We start from the raw sequence: 24,617 nt of genomic DNA, 5'->3' as shown, positions 1-24,617 counted from the left end.
CTAAATCAGGTGAACGGTGTAGGAATTACAACAGTTTGTATATGTGCCTCCCACTTTTTAAGGGACCAAAAGTAATGGGACAGATTAACAATCATCCATCAAACTTTCACTTTTTAATACTTGGTTGCAATTCCTTTGCAGTCAATTACAGCCTGAAGTCTTGAACGCATAGACATGACCAGACGCTGGGTTTCATCCCTGGTGATGCTCTACCAGGCCTCTACTGCAACTGTCTTCAGTTCCTGCTTGTTCCTGCTTGTTCCTGCATTTTCCCTTCAGTTTTGTCTTCAGCAATGAAATGCATGCTCAATCATATTCAGGTCAGGTGATTGACTTGGTCATTGCATAACATTCCACTTCTTTCCCTTAAAAAACTCTTTGGTTGCTTTCGCAGTATGCTTCGGGCCATTGTCCATCTGCACTGTGAAGCGCCATCCAATGAGTTCTGAAGCATTTTGCTGAATATGAGCAGATAATATTGCCTGAAACACTTCAGAATTCATCTTGCTGCTTTTGGCAGTCACATCATCAATAAATACAAGAGAACCAGTTCCATTGGCAGCCATACATGCCCATGCCATGACACTACCACCACCATGCTTCACTGATGAGGTGGTATGCTTTGGATCATGAGCAGTTCCTTTCCTTCTCCATACTCTTCTCTTCCCATCATTCTGGTACAAGTTAATCTTGGTCTCATCTGTCCATAGGATGTTGTTCCAGAACTGTGAAGACTTTTTTAGATGTTGTTTGGCAAACTCTAATCTGGCCTTCCTGTTTTTGAGGCTCACCAATGGTTTACATCTTGTGGTGAACCCTCTGTATTCACTCTGGTGAAGTCTTCTCTTGATTGTTGACTTTGACACACATACACCTACCTCCTGGAGAGTGTTCTTGATCTGGCCAACTGTTGTGAAGGGTGTTTTCTTCACCAGGGAAAGAATTCTTCGGTCATCCACCACAGTTGTCTTCCGGGTCTTTTGGTGTTGCTGAGCTCACCGGTGCGTTCTTTCTTTTTAAGGATCTTCCAAATAGTTGATTTGGCCACACCTAATGTTTTTGCTATCTCTCTGATGGGTTTGTTTTGTTTTTTCAGCCTAATGATGGCTTGCTTCACTGATAGTGACAGCTCTTTGGATCTCATATTGAGAGTTGACAGCAACAGATTCCAAATGCAAATAGCACACTTGAAATTAACTCTGGACCTTTTATCTGCTCCTTGTAAATGGGATAATGAGGGAATAACACACATCTGGCCATGGAACACCTGAGCATCCAATTGTCCCATTACTTTTGGTCCCTTAAAAAGTGGGAGGCACATATACAAACTGTTGGAATTCCTACACTGTTCACCTGATTTGGATGTAAATACCCTCAAATTAAAGCTGCAATTCTGCAGTTAAAGCACATCTTGTTCGTTTCATTTCAAATCTATTGTGGTGGTGTATAGAGCCAAAAAGATTAGAATTGTGTCGATGTCCCAATATTTATGGACCTGCCTGTATATATGAATCTAATAAACACTATATATATATATATATATATATATATATATATATATATATATATATATATATATATATAAAACGTAAATATCTAAAACATATCAACATATAAAAAATATATAAATAAAGTGCTTGTGCTCCGTGATAATTGCAGTCAGTCCTCAATGAGGTTTTTAAACTAAACAGCAACAGTCCATATATATGAAAATAAAGTGCTCATGCTCCATGACTTTCAATTAATCCTCGATGAGTGTTTAAACTAAGCATCAAGAGTCCATAATGACATCAAACATGTGATAATTGTGTCTTCATGTGTTGTGCGCCGGGTGTACCCTTGTCTTAGGGGTTTAAAAATTAAGCCTGTAATTGATAGCAATAGCCTGCAGAGATCCTCCTTTACTTCCTTTATCCTATTCAGGTTATGAGACACTTGTATGGAACACAGGCCACCTGCAACTTCCAATAATAATCCAGCTCAGAGGCCACTATTTTCTCCTGGTATGTTCAGAGACTCTCCTCATATACATTACGTGCAGGAAATGACAGAGGCATGCAATGGCGTGATAATGTTTAATTGCAAACAGAACTCCACATGTATACAACTCACATTTCAAATAAATAAAAAACGCCTTTTAAAGAACTATAGTGCTGAGGGGTGATAGAGTCACCTGTGGTCCAGTTCTGCGGCCCCGGTTTTCACGGTGTTCCCCCTGTCCTATTCCAGCTCTGCAACACTTCATGGTACCTCTCTCGTCAGTCGATCAAGCTCTTCCACTGCCTTTTTTTTATCATCATGTTAGATCTAGGGGCCTCTGATCTGGTATGTATAGTTCCACAAAAACTAAAAAAGGATTAAAATCTTTCTTTTTTTTATTTTGAACCTAGACCAGTGGTTGTTAACTTAAGAGCTAACAAGGGCCTCAAATGTGGACCCTGACATCACCAAAGGGCTGCACATAATGTTCAATATATGTAATGATTGAGAGGACTGTGAAAGTGCAGTCTTAATAGAGGAAATAAGAGTCGAAGAGTGTGAACATGCTACATTTTTGGGTGAGGGTTATGCTGCAGAAGACAATACGAAACTGTGAACATGTTACATAAGGCTAATAGAGATCAATGCTATTACCCTAATTATTGCTCCCACTACAAGCTGCTGACCCATGGGCCACACATCATATACCAAAGGGCCTCAGTTTGGGTACCAGGGACCTAGACAGACTTGGAGGTAATCAGATGTCAATGAAGGTATGTCCATTTACATCTGCCTGCCTATAAACTAAAATCGAGCTTTCATTTAGATCTGCTTGAAAAACTAACAGGAGAACGACGTAACGGAGCAGGTTCCACTAGTAGAAAGGCTAAGTATTTTTTACCATCTTCCTACACGCACAGATTTCTGTAGGGGTGTGGAGAATTTCAGATCAGAACTTGCATCATTGCAATACATATTACAGGGCTGCTGCCATTGTTGGCACAGTTGGTGCTGCTCACTGATTCACAGGTAAAGGGGGTGGTGAATTCAAAACATGATTTGTCTGATGAGCAACTATATCTTTTAAAATTGACCTTGTTTATATATATATATATATGCTGTTGGATACTTCAATACAACTAATTGGATTATAGTTCTATAAACTGTAAGGAACAAGGAACTACGATAATGTATCATGTTTCTTTTTTCTAGTGTGGATTAAAAAGTAAAAGTAATGGTATGATTGGTATTGGTTTCACATCTCACATCTGCATTCCTTTCCTCTGAGATTTATACTTACAGTCCAACTCAAGGCTTGTGTGTCTTCCTCTAGCCACCACCAGCACCAGCTTTCCCATTCACATGGAGTAAATTGACAACCATGAAAAAAAGTGTAAACTGGCTCCCGCTCCTGCCCCAGGCTTATCCAAATGCTTCCCAGAAAAAAATATAACTGCAGGTGAATTCAGAGATAATGATGTAAACCCGGGGGTACTATGACTTGTAAAATTTATATATACTCCCATATAAAAAGCAGTTTTAAGCATATCAAACATAACGTGAGCTGTTTCCCCTCATGGATTTTGTAGGGGACTGCCACTATCTCTTGTAATTTGATAATAATCTTTCACAATGTACAGTATATAATCAATCATATTTAATAAAATCTTTTGCAATAGCTCTTAAACATCAGTTATCAGCTGTTTAAGAAAGATGAGGCACATATCTAGACTATTAAACTTCATGTGGAATTTGTTAGATGAAATATGCACTTATATGCACACTTTGACCTCCACATAGCAGACTTTATAGTAAAAGAAGTCAGCAAGCCCTTATGGAACATATCATAAATCCAATCTGACCTCTCTTCTCTTTTTTTTTTTAATCAAAACTTTTTATTTATTTCCGATGCAGAAAATGATCATACAAAGATAATACAGATTACCGTAAGGATTACAGGAATCAAGGTCCAACCAAAAAAAAGGGAAAAAGCTAAGTTATACAGTGCAAATTTTCATACATCTGAGTAAAAGTTTTTATACTGCATCTTTGTCTACTATTGAATAATACCAACAGGTGTTTAACATACCTAACATAAAACTGTAGGGCGTGATCCCCTCTCCCCCTCCCCCCCCCCCCCCCCCCCGTCTGCTGCACATTCCTCCAACTAAATTCGTAACAGTCTATCCATCACAAGCTGTGGGGGGGCAAGAGCTGGGTCCGACAACCAAGGCTCCCATATCTTTTCAAATTTATTACCAGCATTTCTATGACGGTAAGCTAATTGTTCCCTGATTAGGAGTGAGTTTACATGTGCAATCCATTGCTTTCCCGTTGGTACAGTGTGCGCCATCCAGTGTCGAGCTATAAGCTTTCTAGCCAGATACAATAGCCTGGTAAGCATAATGTACATTCCCCTCTGGAACATCTCCTCATCAATCGCACCTAGTAAACACACCAGAGGAGTGGAGGGCACTGGCACCTGCGCCAACCGGGATACAATCTGTATGACCTCATTCCAGTATCTATTAAGCTTCGGGCACCGCCAGAGCATATGGATGAGGTCACCCTGATGTATTTTACATTTTGGGCACAGGGGTGAATCTCTCAGACCCCAACCAAACAGTTTAGTTGGCGTCCGATAGGCTCTATGCAAAATAAACAGCTGCGACAACCTATGAGACGCTGAGATGGATGTATTAGGGATTGATTCCAGTACCACATCCCATTGTTCATCATCAATGTCACCAATATCTATGACCCATTTAGCTCTGCATTTTAAGGAGGTATGGTCTTGATTGGAGGTGAGCAACACTGAATATATTGTAGATATCAGTCCTTTTCTAACCTTCGCATGCAGCAGTTCCCTCAGAAGTGGGGATGACGTTACAGACACGGGGATCACCCGACTCTGGGTCTGTAGGGCATGTCGAAGTTGTAGATACTGAAAAAAGCATCTATTGGGTAGTGCAAATTCCGAACGTAATTGCGCAAAAGATTTTAATATATTCCCCACATATAACTGTGAGAAAAACCAAATTCCCCTATGCTTCCACAGGGTAAATCCCTCTAATTTATTAAGTTCTGGGTATCTTGGGTTATCCCATACCTCTCTTCTCTTTAGTGATCAACTGAAATTGTAGGTTGCAAGCTAAATTATGGTGGTGGTCACAATGTGGAACAGAAAAATTGATATAATGTATAAGGCAGGGCTCAAAATTTCGAGTTACTCGCCACCAGTTGCCCCACCCAACCTCTTCCCTGCCCCAGCCCTAAGTCCGCCCCCAAACACTCCCTTGTAAATTATCTCATGAAATTACACTGTTAAATGTTTTAAGCAGAATTAGGTTCCAAAAATAAATAACAACAACTTTAAAAATATTAACATAAAGCATATCAGTACCCATGAAATCAGCCTCACAGTGCCCATCAAATGCAGCTTTACATTGCCCATGAATGCACACTCACTGTGCCCGTCAATGCACATTCACTGTGCCTGTCAATGCAGCCCCACTGTTCCCATCATGCATCCATCATCCACCCACGTGCTCCTCTTGTGGGGGCCTTACCAGTCTGTGACCACTTGTAAGCCTCACAGTGTTCGAGTCGCCCCTAGCGGGGGAGGTGCAGACAACTCTGCAGCGGAGTCCGGGATCATCTCTGAGGGAATTCTTTGGTTTTTAAAGAAAGTCTCTGGTTTAAGCGAACTTGTTTGGTGGAAAGGGTAAATAAATATTTGGTATGCTTGATAATGCATATGAAAATATGCCTGTATTGGATACTAAAAATAATAGATTGTGTAAAATTTCGAAATTTCTCCATTTGATGTATCAACAGAAATGTAAGAACCCCCTGAAGAAGACCATAACCCCTAAGGTTGAAATGCATTGGGGCATTTCCATACATTAAACGGTGCTGTCTAACATTGTAGAGAATTATCTCATGATACTTCTACTAAAGTCTAGAAGATTACTTTATGATGTATGCTTTTTCCTAGCCTACTTTGTCTCGCTTTGTGTACGCCAGAGCTCACATTTTAACTTTGGTACTTTAATTATGTTCAATCATCTTTTTGATATTAAAATCAACAACTTTTACGAAAATCTTTTCTCATAATTGCTGCTAAAAAAACCCCATGGGGCGACAACACATAAAATGATCCCACAGTGCCCTCCACAAAAAAACACTCTCATCAAAACCAGAATAAATTAAAACACTCACATTTTTCTGTGTACCAAGGTAGTTCACATAGATATCCTACAATTGGCTAACTCTTGGCTGAGACATCGCTATTGCAGTCAAATCTAGCACATTTCAGCTCCTCCTCCAATAACGTTCTTCAACTCCATCATTGCTGGAGCCCACTTTGCAGCAAGATTCAGCGGCTAGAACATCGTTGCCTCTTGCTGCTCCCTGCCTGAGGTCCCGTTACCACTGTGTGGCTAAATCCTCCTCTTCCTTTCTGGGGAATGAGGAATGCTTTTGCATGACTGATGCAAATCAGTGAATGTGTGATCAAATGATTCCACCAACTTCATATATTTATATAAAATAATAATATATATATTTATATATATATATTTATATATATATATATATATATATATATATATATATATATATATATATATATATATACATACACACTAGGGATGAGCCGAACACCCCCGGTTTGGTTCGCAGCAGAACATGTGAACAGGCAAAAAATTTGTGCGAACACCATTTAAAAAAAGGTTTTAAAAACAGACGTTTTTTTGGAAGCAGTGATTTTAATAATGCTTAAAGTGAAACAATAAAAATTAAATATTCCTTTAAATATCGTGCCTGGGGTTGTCCATCCTTAGTATGACAAACAACAAGTTCCTGAAGCGCTAGAGACTGTCAGTCATATGTGGATATACGTGGATAAAATTGATACCTAGTGCAGCTGCCAACCACTAGAGAAATGGGGAGCAGGAATCAAAAGACAAAAAAGCAGCGCTCTATGGGTAGGAGCCAAAAGAAATATATATATATATATATATATATATATATATATATATATATATGAACCATGGACTGGATTCAAAGTTAGTTTATAGCTACGTAGACAATTACACGGCAACTAACAAGAGGCTGTTAGTGCTGACACAGACTGCAGCAAATGATAAAAAGCATATAGCTATGTAAATATATTTTATAAAAAAGGGAGGGGGTTAATGTTTTCAGAAGGCTTGCCGATCACACGTGGAGAGAGGTCATCCCAAACCGTATGGGGGACAGTATTATTCCGATGGAAGAAAATGGGGTGATGGGCAGCCTCTTGCCTCTGAAGGGAGGTCAGGTAATATGAGGATCCAGAGGAGTACGTTATGAGCAGGAAGACGCTGGCTGGCCATGGTGAAGGCTGGAACTGACCACAATGATCCAACAGCACTTTGCCAAGCTGTATGGGGTGTAGTGTGTCTGCCACCACTGGAGGATGGAGCCGGGGAAGCCGAGCACAGCCACTGGAGCCATGGGCGTCCGCAGGTAGGGGCAAGGGGGGTCAATTGCCTCCCCCTGGAATCAGGGATCACCCGTGTACCACCTACCAGTGGGGTGACACCATCAAGGTGCTGTCAAGCCCCCCCATCAGTGTAGTGTGACTTCGGGCTCTTTTCCCTGCTCAGTCCAGCAGAGAACTCGGCGGCGCTGTGACAGGAGGAAGGCGAGCTGCCGGCTATCAGAGGTTTCCCCCGGTCGCCCCCCCTTTCTCCTGTCAGGCAGAAGAGATGACAGCTCTCACCAGGTTCCCCACCCAGCTTCCTGCCCACTCTGTTCCTTCCCTATTGGCCATAACTGAGGGCCAATCAAAGGAGACTAGGAGAGGAGAGCATCATGAGACATGTAGTCCCAAAGATTGGCGGCCCCATTTTCCACAGGGAGGAGACTACAGCTCAATCAAGAGAGAGATTGAGAGACTGCAGCCTGGAAAAAAGCTGAGGGAGAGAGTGCTACAGGACAAAGAATGAGGAGTGTGCTGGGCAGAAGCCAGAGAGAGAGCCATGCTGCCCAGTGCCACCAGCGAGAGAGCTACACTGGCCAGCGCCACCAGAGAGAGCTATGCTGTCCAGCACCACCAGAGAGAGAAAGACTGAGCCACTGCCAGGGTACAGACATGCTACACTACTGACCAGAGTCGCCCCTGGGGAACCCAGAGTGAGCGATCGTCCATCCGGAGGGATCACTGCTGTAGTTTTGCTGAGTCTGGTAAGAGGGCCTATTGGCCATTATCCATTACTCTTCCTAGGGATTGTACTACGTCTGCAGTCTCTGACCATGATAATAACATTGTCGAAAAGGGGCGGCACATGGGTGATCCTAAAATTATGCCCCCCCTGAAAAAAGTTCTGCGGACGCCCATGACTGGAGCCATGGCGCGTGAGAGGATGTCAACGCCAATCTGGAAACAGGAACCCTTTTGTGTAGTGGTGAACCGCAAGCTGAAAGGTTGACGTAGCTTACATGTTTTGTGCGCATTCGCTTTATCAAAGCTATGGAGGGAACGGCAACAGAAGAATTTAAAAGAATTTTGGGTTATTAAGTGGGAGGGGGAGAGGGTGGAGATAGCGAGCCTACTAAATACTGTTAACCCCTCTCAACCCTAAGGTTAAAACTAAACACTTAATAATACACTTAATACATAAAGTGTGTAAACAAATGCTATTATAAGACAAAATATGTGAAAGACTGCTGTTTAGTATATACCTACTGAATGTAAAAAATAAAAATGAAAATAAAAATAAATTATAATAATGATTATCAATAAATGAATAGATAAAAATATTATTATATATACCACAGGTGTTAACTTTGGACATATACCGTATATACTCGAGTATAAGCCAAGTTTTTCAGCACATTTTTTTGTGCTGAAAATTCCCCCCTCGGCTTATACTCGAGTGAGGTTACCTGCCGCCTTGTCAGTATTGATGTGGCGGGAAGGAAAGCCATATTACGCCATACATTGTCCCCTCGGATTCACAGCAGGGCTGTGTGTATAGGAAGTTTGCGCCGTCCTCCTCCTTGTCCGTCCATGACGAGGAGGAGGCAGAGCTTTGTTACAGTGGCTGTGTGTATAGGAAGTCTACGCCGTCCATGACATCCCACCTCCTCCTCGTCCGTCCGTGACGAGGAGGAGGCGGAGCTTTGTTACAGTGGCTGTGTGTATAGGAAGTCCACGCCGTCCACTGTAACAAAGCTCCGCCTCCTCCTTGTCACGGGCGAACGAGGAGGAGGCAGGGCAGCGTGGGCGGCGCAGACTTCCTATACACACAGCCACTGTAACAAAGCTCCGCCTCCTCCTCGTCATGGACGGACGAGGAGGAGGCGGGGTGGCGTGGAGGGCACAGACTTCCTACACACACAGCCTTGCTGTGAATCAGAGGGGGCAATGTACGGCATAATATGGCTTTCCTTCCCTCCGTATCAATACTGACATGGTGGCAGGAGCTTTTGGGGGTTGGATCACTCCAGTGGCAATCGGTAAGAAAAAAGTGGATAATGAAAAAAAAAAAAGTTTTTGAAGGCTTTTATTACATTTTCAGGCTCCTAGGATTACCTAGTTGTCAAGGTGCCCTTATTACAGACACACTTCCCTAAAGCTTCCCCTTTTCACAATCTCTTCTCTATAAGGTACATGGGCACAGTGAGGCTTGCAATGGGCACAGTGAGGCTTGCAATGGGCATAGTGAGGCTGAAAATGGGCACACTGAGGCTGCAGATGGGCATTGTTGACCCTCTTTTCCACTTACAGTAGCTGCCGCATTCTCACCCTAGGCTTATACTCGAGTCAATAAGTTTTCCCGTTTTTTTGTGGTAAAATTAGGTGCCTCGGCATATATATTCGGGTCGACTTATATATACGGTACATAAAAAACCATGTGTGTACATCCACATGTCCGGCAAAACAACATCTACATGATATGTGTAAAAAACACACACAACTATATGTACACACATGTGCGCATACAGCTGTGCTCATAAGTTTACATACCCTGGCAGAATTTATGATTTCTTGGCCATTTTTCAGAGAATATGAATGATAACACAAAAACATTTCTTTCACTCATGGTTAGTGTTTGGCTGAAGCCATTTATTATCAATCAACTGTGTTTACTCTTTTTAAATCATAATGGCAACAGAAACTACCCAAATGACCCTGATCAAAAGTTTACATACCCTGGAGATTTGGGCCTGATGACATGCACACAATTAGCCACAAAGGGGTTTGAATGGCTATTAAGGGTAACCATCCTAGCCTGTGATCTCTTTGCTTGTAATTAGTGTGTGTATAAAGGGTCAGTGAGTTTCTGGACTCCTGACACACCCTTGCGTCTTTCATCCAGTGCTGCACTGACGTTTCTAGATTCTGAGTCATGGGGAAAGCAAAAGAATTGTCAAAGGATCTGCGGGAAAAGGTAGTTGAACTTTATAAAGCAGGAAAGGGATATAAAAAGATATCCAAGGAATTGAGAATGCCAATCAGCAGTGTTCAAACTCTAATCAAGAAGTGGAAAATGAGGGGTTCTGTTGAAACCAAACCACGGTCAGGTAGACCAACTAAAATTTCAGCCACAACTGCCAGGAAAATTGTTCAGAATGCAAAGAAAAACCCACAAATAACTTCAGGTGAAATACAGGACCGTCTGAAAACATGTGGTGTGGCTGTTTCAAGATGCTCAATAAGGAGAAACTTGAAGAAAGATGGGCTGCATGGTGGAGTCGCCAGAAGAAAGCCATTACTATACAAATGCCACAAAGTATCCCACTTACAATATGCCAAACAGCACAGAGACAAGCCTCAAACCTTCTAGCACAAAGACATTTGGAGTGATGAGACCAAAATTGAGCTTTTTGGCCACAACCATAAACGCTATTTGGAGGGGAGTCAACCATAAACGCTATTTGGAGAGGAGTCAACAAGGCCTATGATGAAAGGTATGGAGGTGGATCGCTGATGTTTTGGGGATGTGTGAGCTACAAAGGCACAGGAAATTTGGTCAAAATTGTTGGCAAGATGAATGCATTATGTTATCAAAAAATACTGGAGGAACATTTGCATCAGCCAGGAAGCTGCACATGGGACGTACTTGGACATTCCAACATAACAATAGCCAAAACACAAGGCCAAGTCGACCTGTCATTGGCTACAGCAGAATAAAGTGAAGGTTCTGGAGTGGCCATCCCAGTCTCCTGACCTCAATATCATTGAGCCACTCTGAGGAGATCTCAAACGTGCAGTTCATGCAAGACAGCCAAGAAATTTACAGGAACTGGAGGCTTTTTGCCAAGAGGAATGGGCAGCTTTACCATCTGAGAAGATAAAGAGCCTCATCCACAAATACCACAAAAGTCTTCAAGCTGTCATTGATGTTAAAGGAGGCAATACACTGTATTAAGAACCGGGGTATGTAAACGTTTGATCAGGGTCATTTGGGTAGTTTCTGTTGCCATTATGATTTTAAAAGAGTAAGATTGAACAGTTGATTGATAATAAATGGCTTCAGCCAAACACTAACCATGAGTGAAAGAAAAGTTTTTGCGTTATTCATATTCTCTGAAAAATGGCCAAGAAATCTTAAATTCTGCCATGGTATGTAAACTTATGAGCACAATTGTACATATGCAATGCCCATGTGATAAATATCTAAAAAAAGTAAAAACAAAAAAAAAACGCACATATGGGAAAAAAGAAAAGGGAAAAGAAAATGGTCGTTCACGGACAGATTAATAGGGATATGTTAAGAAACAAGGCATATAATAATATGCTGGCATCTACAGTCAGAGAACAATGATGCAACGAATATAATGTTTTCTACAAAATTAGTGTATGTATATATGAAGATATGATAAAATAAAATATATTTACATAGCTATACCATTTGCTGCAGTCTGTACCAGCACTAACAGCCTCTTGTTAGTTGCCGTGTAATTGTCTACAGTGCAATAAACTAACTTTTAATCCAGTCCATGGTTCATGTATATATAGCTTTGTTTTGGCTCCTACCCATAGAGTGCTGTTTTTTTGTCTTTTGGGTCCTTCCTTAGTATGTCTGTAAAGTAGCGCATCTTTCCCATGTTTATAACAGTAGCACAGCAAAATGACATTTCTGAAGCAAAAAATGTGATCTAAAACTGCTCGAGGCTGTAATCTATTGTCGGATCCTGGCAATATAGATAAAAATACCAAAAATACCAAAAAAATGGCGTGGATGTCCCCCCCCCAAAAAAAATCCATACCAGGCCCTTCAGGTCTGGTATGGATATTAGGTTAACCCTGCACCAAACTTTTTTTAAAAATGGCGTGGGGGGTCCCCAGGCCCCCAGGCACTATATACTCTGAACAGCAGTATATATTACTATACGGCCTGCCCTATATACTCTGCAGAAAATTGTTCCCTAGGTGTTGGTGGTACCAGAACACTGTAAACCCTCACAGTTACTCTTGTTGGGCGCAGGAACGGGCCCTGTGTTGAAATATTATATCAAAATTTTTTTAATTACATGCCCTTGTTAAACAGTGGCAGAAAAATTGGGCCTTGGGTGGTGGTGGTGGTGGTACCAAAACACTGTAAGCCCTCACAGTTACTCTTGTTGGAGCGCAGGAACGGGCCCTGCTGTGAAATATACCAAAAATTGTGATTACATGCCCCGGTTAAACAAGGGCAGAAAAATCGGACCTTGGGTGGTGGTGGTGCCCTAAACCAAAATATTGTTGGAAGCTTGCATCATCAAGATTGAGGAGTAATAGGATAGTCAGCATAGGCAGTCTTCAAGGGATCCCACATCCGTAGCAAATTCAATCAGTTACATAAGCATCAGGTGCTTGATAGCTACTGATCCAAGACTGATTCATTTTTATGAATGCAAGCCTATCAACGGAGTCTGTGGACAGGCGCACTCTTTGATCTGTTACAAATCCTCCAGCAGCACTGAATGTGTGTTCAGAAAGCACGCTGGATGCAGGACAGGTCAGTAGCTCAACTGCATATTGAGCAAGTTCTGGCCAGCGGCCATCCTTAAGATCCAGTAACACAGAGGATGCTCTGTTGGAAAGGTCTCAAAGTCTGCTCTTGCTCCTAGATATTCCTGCACCATATAATGCAGACACTGTCGATGGTTGCTTGAATGGATCAGACCTTGGTGCTGAGGACTGAAAAATTGTTTAAGGGCATGGGTCAACAGGCCACCTTCTCCACCGCTCTTCCTCTGACTGAACTAAGCCTCAGCAACACGTTGTCCAGCACCAGGAAATGGTTACTTCCCAGGGTCTGGAAATGCATTGCACAAACCTTTCTTCAAGGCCTCCTAAAGATGTTTCATCCTCTGCTCCCTTTGCAAAGACAGGATGAGTTCTGCAACCTTACCCTTGTAATGTGGATCAAAAAGGGTTGCCCACCAGTAATGATCCCTCTCTTTGATACCACGAATCCTAGTGTCCTTTCGCAGGCTTTGCATAATCAGGGAGGCCATGCAGCGTAAGTTTGCAGAGGCATTCGATTCTGAGTCCTCTGGATCGCTAAGGATCACATGATCCGTAACTACCTCTTCCCAGCCATGTACAACTTCTTGGGTTTCTGGGGACTGAAAACCATCCCTTGAAGACTGCTGCTGAGTGTTATCCTCTACATCCATGCTGACACAATCCTCCTCCTCTTGTTCCTGTGTGTTTGGCGGGCCTGCAGAAATGCTATCTGGATAAAGGGGGCCTTGAGAGGAAAGGAAGTCCTCCTCTTCCTCCTGCTGTTCTGCCTCAAGTGCCCTGTCCATGATTCCATAAAGTGTGTGCTCCAGCAGGAAGACTAGAGGGACAGTGTCACTGATGCATGCATTGTCACTGCTCACCTTGTGGCCTCCTCAAATGGTGACAGGACAGTGCATGCTTCCTTGATCAGTAGCCACTGGCATGGTGAAAAAAAGCCAAGCTCCCCTGACCCTGTCTTAGTGCCATACTCGCATAGGTACTCATTGCTGGCCCTCTGTTGTGTGTGCAGCCGCTGCAGCATTGCCAACGTTGAGTTCCACCTGGTGGGCATGTCACAAATGAGGCGGTTGGTGGGCAGCTTGCATTCTCCTTGAATGTCAGCCAGCCAAGCACTAGCATTGTATGACCGGTGGAAATGACCACAGACTTTTCTGGTCTGCCTCAGGAGATCCTGTAAGCCTGGGTACCTGATCAAGAACCGCTGCACCACCAAATTCAGGACATGTGCCAAACATGGAGCATGGGTCAAGTGTCCCTATTGGAGGGCAGAGAGAAGGTTGGTGCCATTGTCGCACACAACCATTCCTAGCTGAAGCTGGCATGGCATCAACCACCTCTGAGCTTGCCCCTACAGAGCTGACAGAATCTCTGCCACAGTGTGGCTCCTGTCCCCTAGGCAGACCAACTCAAACACTGCATGGCATATTTTAGCCTGACTGCTTGCGTAGCCCCTTGAACGCTTACAGAGCACCGCTGGTTGAGGACAAATCTGCAGAAGAGGCTGTAGAGAAAGAAGAAGAGGAAGGGGTGGAGGAGAGAGCTGTGGCAGAATCACCACTAGCATTTTGGAGGCGTGGTGGCGGAACAAGCTCCAACAACACTGAACCCTGTCCTGCATTCTTCCCAGCTGCCAGCAGAGTTACCTAGTACGCCATGAAGGAAAGGTAACATCCCTGGCCATGCCTGCTGGACCATGAGTCAGCGGTAATATAAATCTTACTGCTGGCTGCCCTGTCCAATGAGGCCAAAACATTGCCTTCCACATCCCGGTAGAGAGCCGGAATGGCCTTCCGTGAAAAGAAATGGCGTTTTGGAACCCGCCACTGAGGTACAGCACATTCCACAAATTCATGAAAGGGGGCAGAGTCTACCAGCAGTTGCAGTGCTAGCAATTTGGCCAAGCTAGCGTTTAGACGTTGAGCATGTGGATGGCTGGGACCAAATTTCTTTTTACGGTTCAACAACTGGGGTAGGAAAATTTGCCTGCTAAAATCATCAATTGGTGGTGTACTGCTAGCAGATTGGCTGCAAGTACTTGGGACACCTTTTGCTATACCTTAATTCCTCTCAGTGCAGGTTTTTGAGAGGACCGGAGGTATAGTAGGGTTGGACATCCCAGATGAAGAGAAAGGAGAAGTCCGCCTTTTTCTTTGATGTGGGTCTTTCAAGTGCTGTTGCCAACAGACTGCATGGCAGGTCGTCATATGTCCTGTCAAGCATGTGGTGCCCAAGCGGCTGCTGTTCTGGCCATGCTTGATCCGCTTCAGACATAGGTTGCAAACAGCCACGGTGCAATCTGCTGCACACATGTCGAAAAAGGCCCACACCAAGGAACTTTTAAAAGTCAGCGAGGAGTCAGCAACCCCCTGCACCCTACAGAGATCTGCGGTGTGATGCAATAGGGTGGCTGCCCTTAAGCTGCCCCCTAGAGAACATACTGCCTCATTGGAGTTGTGCCTCCTCCTCCTTCTCCTCTCTTTTCTCAAGCACCCAAGTACAGTCAGTGACCTCTTCATCCCCTCTCTCCTCATCACAGTAGCAAACTTGGCAGTATGCTGCAGCTGGGGGAACTGCCAGTTTCTTGTCCTTCTGTGGAACTCCCTCTCTCTAGGCTCACGCTACTCCCTTCCTCAACCTGGGAACCACCAAATCATTATGCATCCTTCAGCAACATGTTCTCGACACTGTGGTCGAATAATTCTGGGGACTCCTTCGTGCATGATGGTGGGGCTATGGAAGGAGTGACTGTGGACAAGGAGCCGGTGGAATAGGTCGCTTTGGCAGCTGTGTTGGAAGGCAAACTATTCTAAGCCTGGGTGACAGAGGATGAGGAGGATGAGGTGTTTGTTCTGATCCTATTAATACCACAGGCAGGCAGCTGCAGTATTTACAGTTAGTGTACTATGTCCTCTCCACAGTGTGCACCTAAAGCTACCTGAAGACAATTGTTGGTGTTCTGATCCTATTAATACCACTGGCAGGCAGCTGCAGTATTTACAGTTAGTGTACTGTGTCCTCTGCACAGTGTGAACCTAAAGCTACCTAAAGAAAATTGGTGGTGTTCGTCTGATCCTATTAGTACCACAGGCAGGCAACAGTTAGTGTACTGTGCCCTGTGCACACTGTGCACCTAAACCTACCTGAAGACAATTGCTGGTGTTCTGATCCTATTAATACCACAGGCAGGCAGCTGCAGTATTTACAGTTAGTGTACTGTGTCCTCTCCCCAGTGTGCACCTAAAGCTACCTGAAGACAATTGCTGGTGTTCTGATCCTATTAGTACCACAGGCAGGCAGCTGCAGTATTTACAGTTAGTGAACTGTGTCCTCTGCACAGTGTGCACCTAAGGCTACCTGAAGACAATTGCTGGTGTTCTGATCCTACTGATACCACAGGCAGGCAGCTGCAGTATTTACAGTTAGTTTACCGTGTCCTCTGCACAGTGTGCACCTAAAGCTACCTGAAGACAATTGCTGGTGTTCTGATCCTATTAATACCACAGGCAGGCAGCTGCAGTATTTACAGTTAGTGTACTGTGTCCTCTGCACAGTGTGCACCTAAAGCTACCTGAAGACAATTGCTGGTGTTCTGATTCTATTAATACCACAGGCAGGCAGCTGCAGTGTTTACAGTTAGTGTACTGTGTCCTCTGCACAGTGTGCACCTAAAGCTACGTGAAGACAATTGCTGGTGTTCTGATCTTATTAATACCACAGGCAGGCAGCTGCAGTATTTACAGTTAGTTTACTGTGTCCTCTGCACAGTGTCCACCTTATGCCCCGTACACACGGTCGGACTTTGTTCGGACATTCCGACAACAAAATTCTAGGATTTTTTCCGATGGATGTTGGCTCAAACTTGTCGATCGTTCTAAACGCGGTGATGTAAAACACGTACGTCGGGACTATAAACGGGGCAGCGGCCAATAGCTTTCATCTCTTTATTTATTCTGAGCATGCATGGCACTTTGTTCGTCGGATTTGTGTACACACGATCGGAATTTCCGACAACGGATTTTGTTGTCTGAAACTTTTATAGCCTGCTCTCAAACTTTGTGTGTCGGAAAATCCGATGGAAAATGTCCAATGGAGCCCACACACGGTCGGAATTTCCGACAACATGCTCCGATCGGACATTTTCCATCGGAAAATCTGACCGTGTGTACGGGGCATAAAGCTACGTGAAAACAATTGCTGGTGTTCTGATCCTATTGATACCACAGGCAGGCAGCTGCAGTATTTACTGTTAGTGTACTGTGTCCTCTGCACAGTGTGCACCTAAAGCTACCTGAAGACAATTGCTGGTGTTCTGATCCTATTAATACCAGAGCCAGGCAGGCAGCTGCAGCATTTACAGTTAGTGTACTGTGTCCTCTGCACAGTGTGAACCTAAAGCTACCTGAAGAAAATTGGTGGTGTTCGTCTGATCCTATTAGTACCACAGGCAGGCAACTGCAGTATTTACAGTTAGTGTACTGTGTCTTCTGCACAGTGTGCACCTAAAGCTACGTGAAGACAAATGCTGGTGTTCTGATCCTATTAATACCACAGGCAGGCAGCTGCAGTATTTACAGTTAGTGTACTGTGCCCTGTGCACACTGTGCACCTAAACCTACCTGAAGACAATTGCTGGTGTTCTGATCCTATTAATACCACAGGCAGGCAGCTGCAGTATTTACAGTTAGTGTACTGTGTCCTCTCCCCAGTGTGCACCTAAAGCTACCTGAAGACAATTGCTGGTGTTCTGATCCTATTAGTACCACAGGCAGGCAGCTGCAGTATTTACAGTTAGTGTACTGTGTCCTGTGCACAGTGTGCACCTAAGGCTACCTGAAGACAATTGCTGGTGTTCTGATCCTATTGATACCACAGGCAGGCAGCTGCAGTATTTACAGTTAGTGTACTGTGTCCTCTGCACAGTGTGCACCTAAAGCTACCTGAAGACAATTGATGGTGTTCTGATCCTATTAATACCACAGGCAGGCAGCTGCAGTATTTACAGTTAGTGTACTGTGTCCTCTGCACAGTGTGCACCTAAAGCTACCTGAAGACAATTGCTGGTGTTCTAATCCTATTAATACCACAGGCAGGCAGCTGCAGTGTTTACAGTTAGTGTACCGTGTCCTCTGCACAGTGTGCACCTAAAGCTACGTGAAGACAATTGCTGGTGTTCTGATCCTATTAATACCACAGGCAGGCAGCTGCAGTATTTACAGTTAGTGTACTGTGCCCTCTGCACAGTGTGCACCTAAAGCTACCTGAAGACAATTGCTGGTGTTCTGATCCTATTAATACCACAGGCAGGCAGCTGCAGTATTTACAGTTAGTTTACTGTGTCCTCTCCACAGTGTGCACCTAAAGCTACCTGAAGACAATTGTTGGTGTTCTGATCCTATTAATACCACAGGCAGGCAGCTGCAGTATTTACAGTTAGTGTACTATGTCCTCTGCACAGTGTGCACCTAAGGCTACCTGAAGACAATTGCTGGTGTTCTGATCCTATTAATACCACAGGCAGGCATCTGCAGTATTTACAGTTAGTGTACTGTGTCCTCTGCACAGTGTGCACCTTATGCCCCGTACGCACGGTCGGACTTTGTTCGGACATTCCGACAACAAAATCCTAGGATTTTTTCCGACGGATGTTGGCTCAAACTTGTCGATTGTTCTAAACGCGGTGACGTAAAACATGTACGTCGGGACTATAAATGGGGCAGTGGCCAATAGCTTTCATCTCTTTATTTATTCTGAGCATGCGTGGCACTTTGTTCGTCGGATTTGTGTACACACGATCGGAATTTCCGACAACGGATTTTGTTTGGGAAAATTTTATAGCCTGCTCTCAAACTTTGTGTGTCGGAAAATCCGATGGAAAATGTCCGATGGAGCCCACACACGGTCGGAATTTCCGACAACACGCTCCGATCGGACATTTTCCATTGGAAAATCCAACCGCGTGTACGGGGCATAAAGCTACGTGAAAACAATTGCTGGTGTTCTGATCCTATTGATACCACAGGCAGGCAGCTGCAGTATTTACAGTTAGTGTACTGTGTCCTCTGCACAGTGTGCACCTAAAGCTACCTGAAGACAATTGCTGGTGTTCTCATACTAATAATACTACAGGCAGGCAGTTCATTCTGCTAGCTGCAGTATAATCACTATATATATATATATATATATATATATATATATATATATATATATATATATATATATATATATATATACAGTATATATACACATCCCAGCTTTGTGCAGCTACATCTCACTGCAGGCCATTAGTATGTCTGGAAGGCCAACAAGGAGAGGCAGACAGTCACAAGCCAATAAAAGAGGGCAAGCAGGCTCTGTGTCTAGAGGCAACAGTGCTAGTCGTGGACACGGTGCATCCTCATCAGCACGTGGCCGTGGGACACGCTTGTCCTTTTCTTCGGCAGCTGGCTGTGTTGAGCCGCAACATGTGGAAGACTTGATAGCGTGGATGACCAAGCCGTCCTCATCCTCCTCATCCTCTCTCACCCAGGCTCAGGGTACTTTGTCTGGCAAAGCAGCTGCCAACGTGGCCTCTTCCCTTGGCTCAGTGGCATCAGTCACTCCTTCCCTAGTCCCACCATGTCCTCCTGAGGAGTCCCCTGAACTGTTTCACCACAGTGTTGGGTACATGCTCCAGGAGGATGCCCAGCGTTTTGAAGGCTCCGATGATGATACCCAGCTAGAGGAAGGCAGTAAGGTGAGCCCAGAGGGAGGGGGTGCCCAAGAAGGACAGCAATCTGGCAGTCATGTTCCCCCTGCTGCAGCATACTGCCAGGTTTGCTCCAGTGATGAGGAGGGAGGGGATGATGAGGAACTCACTGACTCCACGTGGGTGCCTGATAGGAGAGAGGAGGAGGCACATCTCCAGCAAGGCAGGATGCCCTCAGGGGCCAGCTTAAGGGCAGCACACCAACTGCATCACACCGCAGAGCTCCACATGTGCAGGGCACTGCTGTCTCTGCACGTTATTCCAAAAGTTCTTTGGTGTGGGCCTTTTTTGTGATGAGTGCATCCAGTGGCGTCTCCAGCTTTCATATTTGGGGGGGATACATGGGGGGACAAGGACAAAAGTAGGGGGGCAATTTTATATATATATATATATATATATATATATATATATACATATATATATATCCTGGGGCCCCTTTACTACGATCCCACAACGGGCCCTTTCACATGTTCTGCAGTGAGCTCCCTTCCTACTGTATTGAGGCCCCCCAGGGTGGCAGAAAACAAGAGATATATGTCACCAGCATACCAAGAAAATATAAGGGTCCAAAGCAGTGGGAGAACTATCAGGGTTGCAAAGGTTGTCTTGCCACCGGGCCCTGGTGCTCTGCCACTGTGGGGTTCCCCAGCCTCCTCTTGCTGTCCTACCCCTGCTATTGACAACACTGGTCTGGCATCTCTTGGAATTTACAGGCTGGTTCTCCTGTCCTAAGGATGGGAGAAATCAGTTTGTTTTTTCAGTAACTGAGAGTCCTGGTGGAGTCCTTCCTGCAACTCGCTCTTCTCCCTGACACTGAGGATGCAGGGAAAAGAGCAGATCGGGCGACTGTGGTTGTGTGAGCGCTCGCATTATGCAGTGTCAGCGAGCAGAGGGAGGGGGGAGGAGTTACCCGCAGGAGCTGACTGGGGATGCTCTCCCTCTCAATAGAGACTGTGTTACTCCAGCGGCGGCCCGAGTAAGATGCGGTGCATCCGCTACGAATGCAAACAAAAAGACATTGCCTTTTTGTAAAAAAAAAAAATTATTTTTTTTTAATTGGGGGAGCACATGGTGGGGCACAGCATAATGTTGGGGGGTCAGGGCCCCCTCTGGCCCCCCCCTAGGGACACCATTGAGTGCATCAGATCACACAGCTGCTATTTGCAACATATGTCTCAAGCGTATCTCGCGTGGCCAAAACATCACCCGCTTGGGCACCACATGCTTGACCAGACATATGTCGACCTGCCATGCAGTTCATTGGCAAGCATACCTAAAAGACCCACACCAAAGAACAAAGCGGACCTCTCCTTGCTCCTCATCAGCTGGGATCTCCAACCCCACTATACCTTCAGTCCTCTCTGAAACCTGCACTGAGAGGAATGAAGGTGTAGAATTAGGTGTGTCACAGCCAAGTACTTGTGGGCAATCTGCTATCGGTACACCGACATCAGATTGCACCAGGCAAATTTCCTTGCAGCAGCTGCTGCACCGCCGAAAGAAGTTTGCTCCCAGCCATCCACATGCCCAGCGGTTGAATGTTAGCTTGGCTAAATTGCTAGCACTTCAACTGCTGCCTTTTAAGTTGGTAGACTCTGCCCCCTTCCATGAGTTTGTGGAATGTGCGGTTCCTCAGTGGCAGGTTCCCAAACACCACTTTTTCTCACAGAAGGCGATTCTGGCTCTCTACTGGCATGTGGAAGGCAATCTCTTGGCCTCGCTGGACAGGACGGTCAGCGGTAAGGTGCATATTACTGCTGACTCATGGTCCAACAGGCATGGACAGGGACGCTACCTATCTTTCACCACACACTGGGTGACTCTTCTGGCAGCTGGGAAGGATGCAGGACAGGGTGCAGTAGTGTTGGAGGTTGTTCCTTAACTTGGTGGTGCAGCGGTTCTTGGGCAGGTACCCAGGCTTACAGGATGTGCTGAGGCAGGCCAGGAAAGTCTGTGTGCATTTCCGCAGGTCATATAATGCCAGTGCTTGGCTGACCTCCAAAAGGAATTTAACCTGCCCAAGAAACGCCTAATCTGTGACATGCCCACCAGGTGAAACTCAACGTTGGCCATGCTGCAGTGGCTGCACACGCAGCAGAGGGCCATCAATGAGTACCTATGCAACTATGGCACCAGGACAGGGTCAGGGGAGCTTGTTTTTTTTCCTCATGCCAGTGGGCTATGATCAGGGATGCATGCACTGTCCTGTCACCATTTGAGGAGGCCACGAGGATGGTGAGCAGTGACAGTGCATGCATCAGTAACACTGTCCCTCTTGTCCACCTGTTGGAGCACACGCTGCATGGAATAATGGACAGGGCACTTGAGGCAGAACAGAGGGAGGAAGAGGAGGGCTTTCTTACCTTTCACGGCCCCCTTTATCCAGACAGTGTTCCTGCGTGCCCTCCGATCACACAAGAAGAGGACGAGAAGGAGGAGGAGGATTGTGTCAGCATGGAGGTGGAGCCTGGAACTCAGCATCAGCAGCAGTCTTCAAGGGTTTATTTACAGTCCGAAGAAACCCATGGACTTGTACGTGGTTGGGAGGAGGTGGCTGCGGATCATGTCATCCTTAGTGACCCAGAGGACTCCGGACCGAATGCCTCAGCAAACCTACGCTGCATGGCCTCCCTGATCTTGCAAAGCCTGTGGAAGGATCCTTGTATTCGTGGTATCAAGGGGAGGGATCATTGCTGGCTGGCAACCCTCCTTGATCCACGTTACAAGGGTAAGGTTACGGAACTTATCTTGCCATCACAGAGGGAGCAGAGGATTAAACATCTTCAGGAGGCCTTGCAGAAAGGTTTGTGCAATGCGTTTCCAGAGCCTGGGAGGTTACAATTTCCTGGTCCTCCTGGACAACGTGTTGCTGAGGCTTCGGTCAGTCACAGAAGGAGCAGTGGAGAAGGTGGCCGTCTGACCGATGTGTTCATACAATTTTTTAGTCCGCAGCCCCAAGGTATGATCAGTTCCAGCAACCATCGCCAGCGTCTGATTCACATGGTGCAGGAATACCTAGGGGCAAGATCAGACTTGGACATCTGTCCCACCAAAAATCCTCTGGGTTACTGGGTCCTGAGGATGGATCACTGGTCAGAGCTTGCACAGTATGAAATTGAGCTCCTGGCCTGTCCTGCATCCAGCGTTCTTTTGGAACGCATATTCAGTGCTGCTGGAGGCTTTGTAACCGATCACAGGGTGCGCCTGTCCACCAAATCGGTCGATCGGCTGACCTTCATAAAAATTAATCAGTCTTGGATCACCAGCTACCAAGCACCTGATGCTGATGTAACTGAATAATGTTTTTTTAATGTGAGATCCCTTCAAGAACGCCTATGCTGATGCTGAATGACTATCCTGTTATGCTGATGTTATGCAATCCTCTTCCTCCTCAATTTTCATGCTGATAACTTGTAAGAACATTTTTGGTTCTGGGCACTGCCTCCAGTGGCTAAGGCCCAATTTTTCTGCCCTTATTTAACAGGGGCGTGTAATTACAATTTTTGATGCAATACTTTGCAGCAGGGCTCATTCCTGCGCTCCAACTAGAGTATCTGTGAGAGGTTGCAGTGTTGTTGGACCAGCACCAGTGCCCAATTTTTCTGCCCCTGTTTAACAGGGGCGTATAATTACAATTTTTGATGCAATACTTTGCAGCAGGGCTCATTAATGCACTCCAACTATAGTATCTGTGAGGGGCTGCAGTGTTGTGGCAGCAGTGGCTAAGGCTCAATTTTTCTGCGCCTGTTTAACAGGGGCATGTAATTACAATTTTTGATGCAATACTTTGCAGCAGGGCTCATTCCTGCGCACCAACTAGAGTATCTTTGAGAGGTTGCAGTGTTGAGGTACCAGCACCAGTGCCCAAGGCCTAAATTTTCAGTCCCTGTTTAACAGGGGCGTATAATTACAATTTTTGATGCAATACTTTGCAGCAGGGCACATTCCTGCGCTCCAACTATAGCATCTGTGAGGGGTTGCAGTGTTGTGGCGCCAGTGCCTAAGGCCCAATTTTTCTGCCCCTGGTCAACAGGGACATGTAATTACAATTCTTGATCTAATATTTCATAGCAGGGCCCATTCCTGCGCCCACCAAGAGTAACTGTGAGGGCTTACAGTGTTGTGGCAACACCACCACCACCACCACCAAAAGCCCAATTTTTCTTCCCCTGTTCAACAGGTGCGTGTAATTACAATTCTTGATATAATATTTCACAGCAGGGCCCATTCCAGTGCCCACCAAGAGTAACTGTGAGGACTTACAGTGTTGTGGCTACACCAACACCTAAGGCTCCAATTTCTGCAGAGTATATAGGGCAGGCCTCTACTTTCAAACATCCAACTTACAAATGACTCCTACTTGCAAACGGAAGGAGACAACAGGAAGTGAGATGAAATATACCCCTAGGAAGGGAAATTCTCTCCTGTAAGAGTTAATATGGGAAAAATGTGTCTCCTCTCCACTGATGCTTTATCACCAATTCTTGTTTCCCTAAAAACCCCAAATTGTCAAAAAACATTTGTCATTGGGACAGAAAGTGAGGTGAAATCTTCTGAAGAGGTGCACAGACAGCAAAACAAATGTTACAGGGGTGATAACCCTTCCCTATGTTTTCCAAAAAGCTTAAAAATAGATTTTTCTGGCTGGAGCTACACTTTAAAAATGTACCAGTTCAAAATTGCAAACAGATTCTACTTAACAACAAATCTACAGTCTGTCTTCTTTGCACCGCCTGTATAATGCTGTTCAGAGTATATAGGGCCTGGGGGCCCCACGCCTTTCCTTTTTTTAATTTGGGTGCGGGGTTCCCCTTAATATTCATACAAGACCCAAAGGGCCTGGTAATGGACTGGGGGGTACTCATGCCGTTTGTCTCACTGATT

The sequence above is a fragment of the Aquarana catesbeiana genome, linkage group LG09, assembly GCF_042186555.1.
Source record: "Aquarana catesbeiana isolate 2022-GZ linkage group LG09, ASM4218655v1, whole genome shotgun sequence".
In the NCBI taxonomy this organism is placed as follows: Eukaryota; Metazoa; Chordata; class Amphibia; order Anura; family Ranidae; genus Aquarana; species Aquarana catesbeiana.
Note: the sequence above shows the minus strand (reverse complement) of the source record.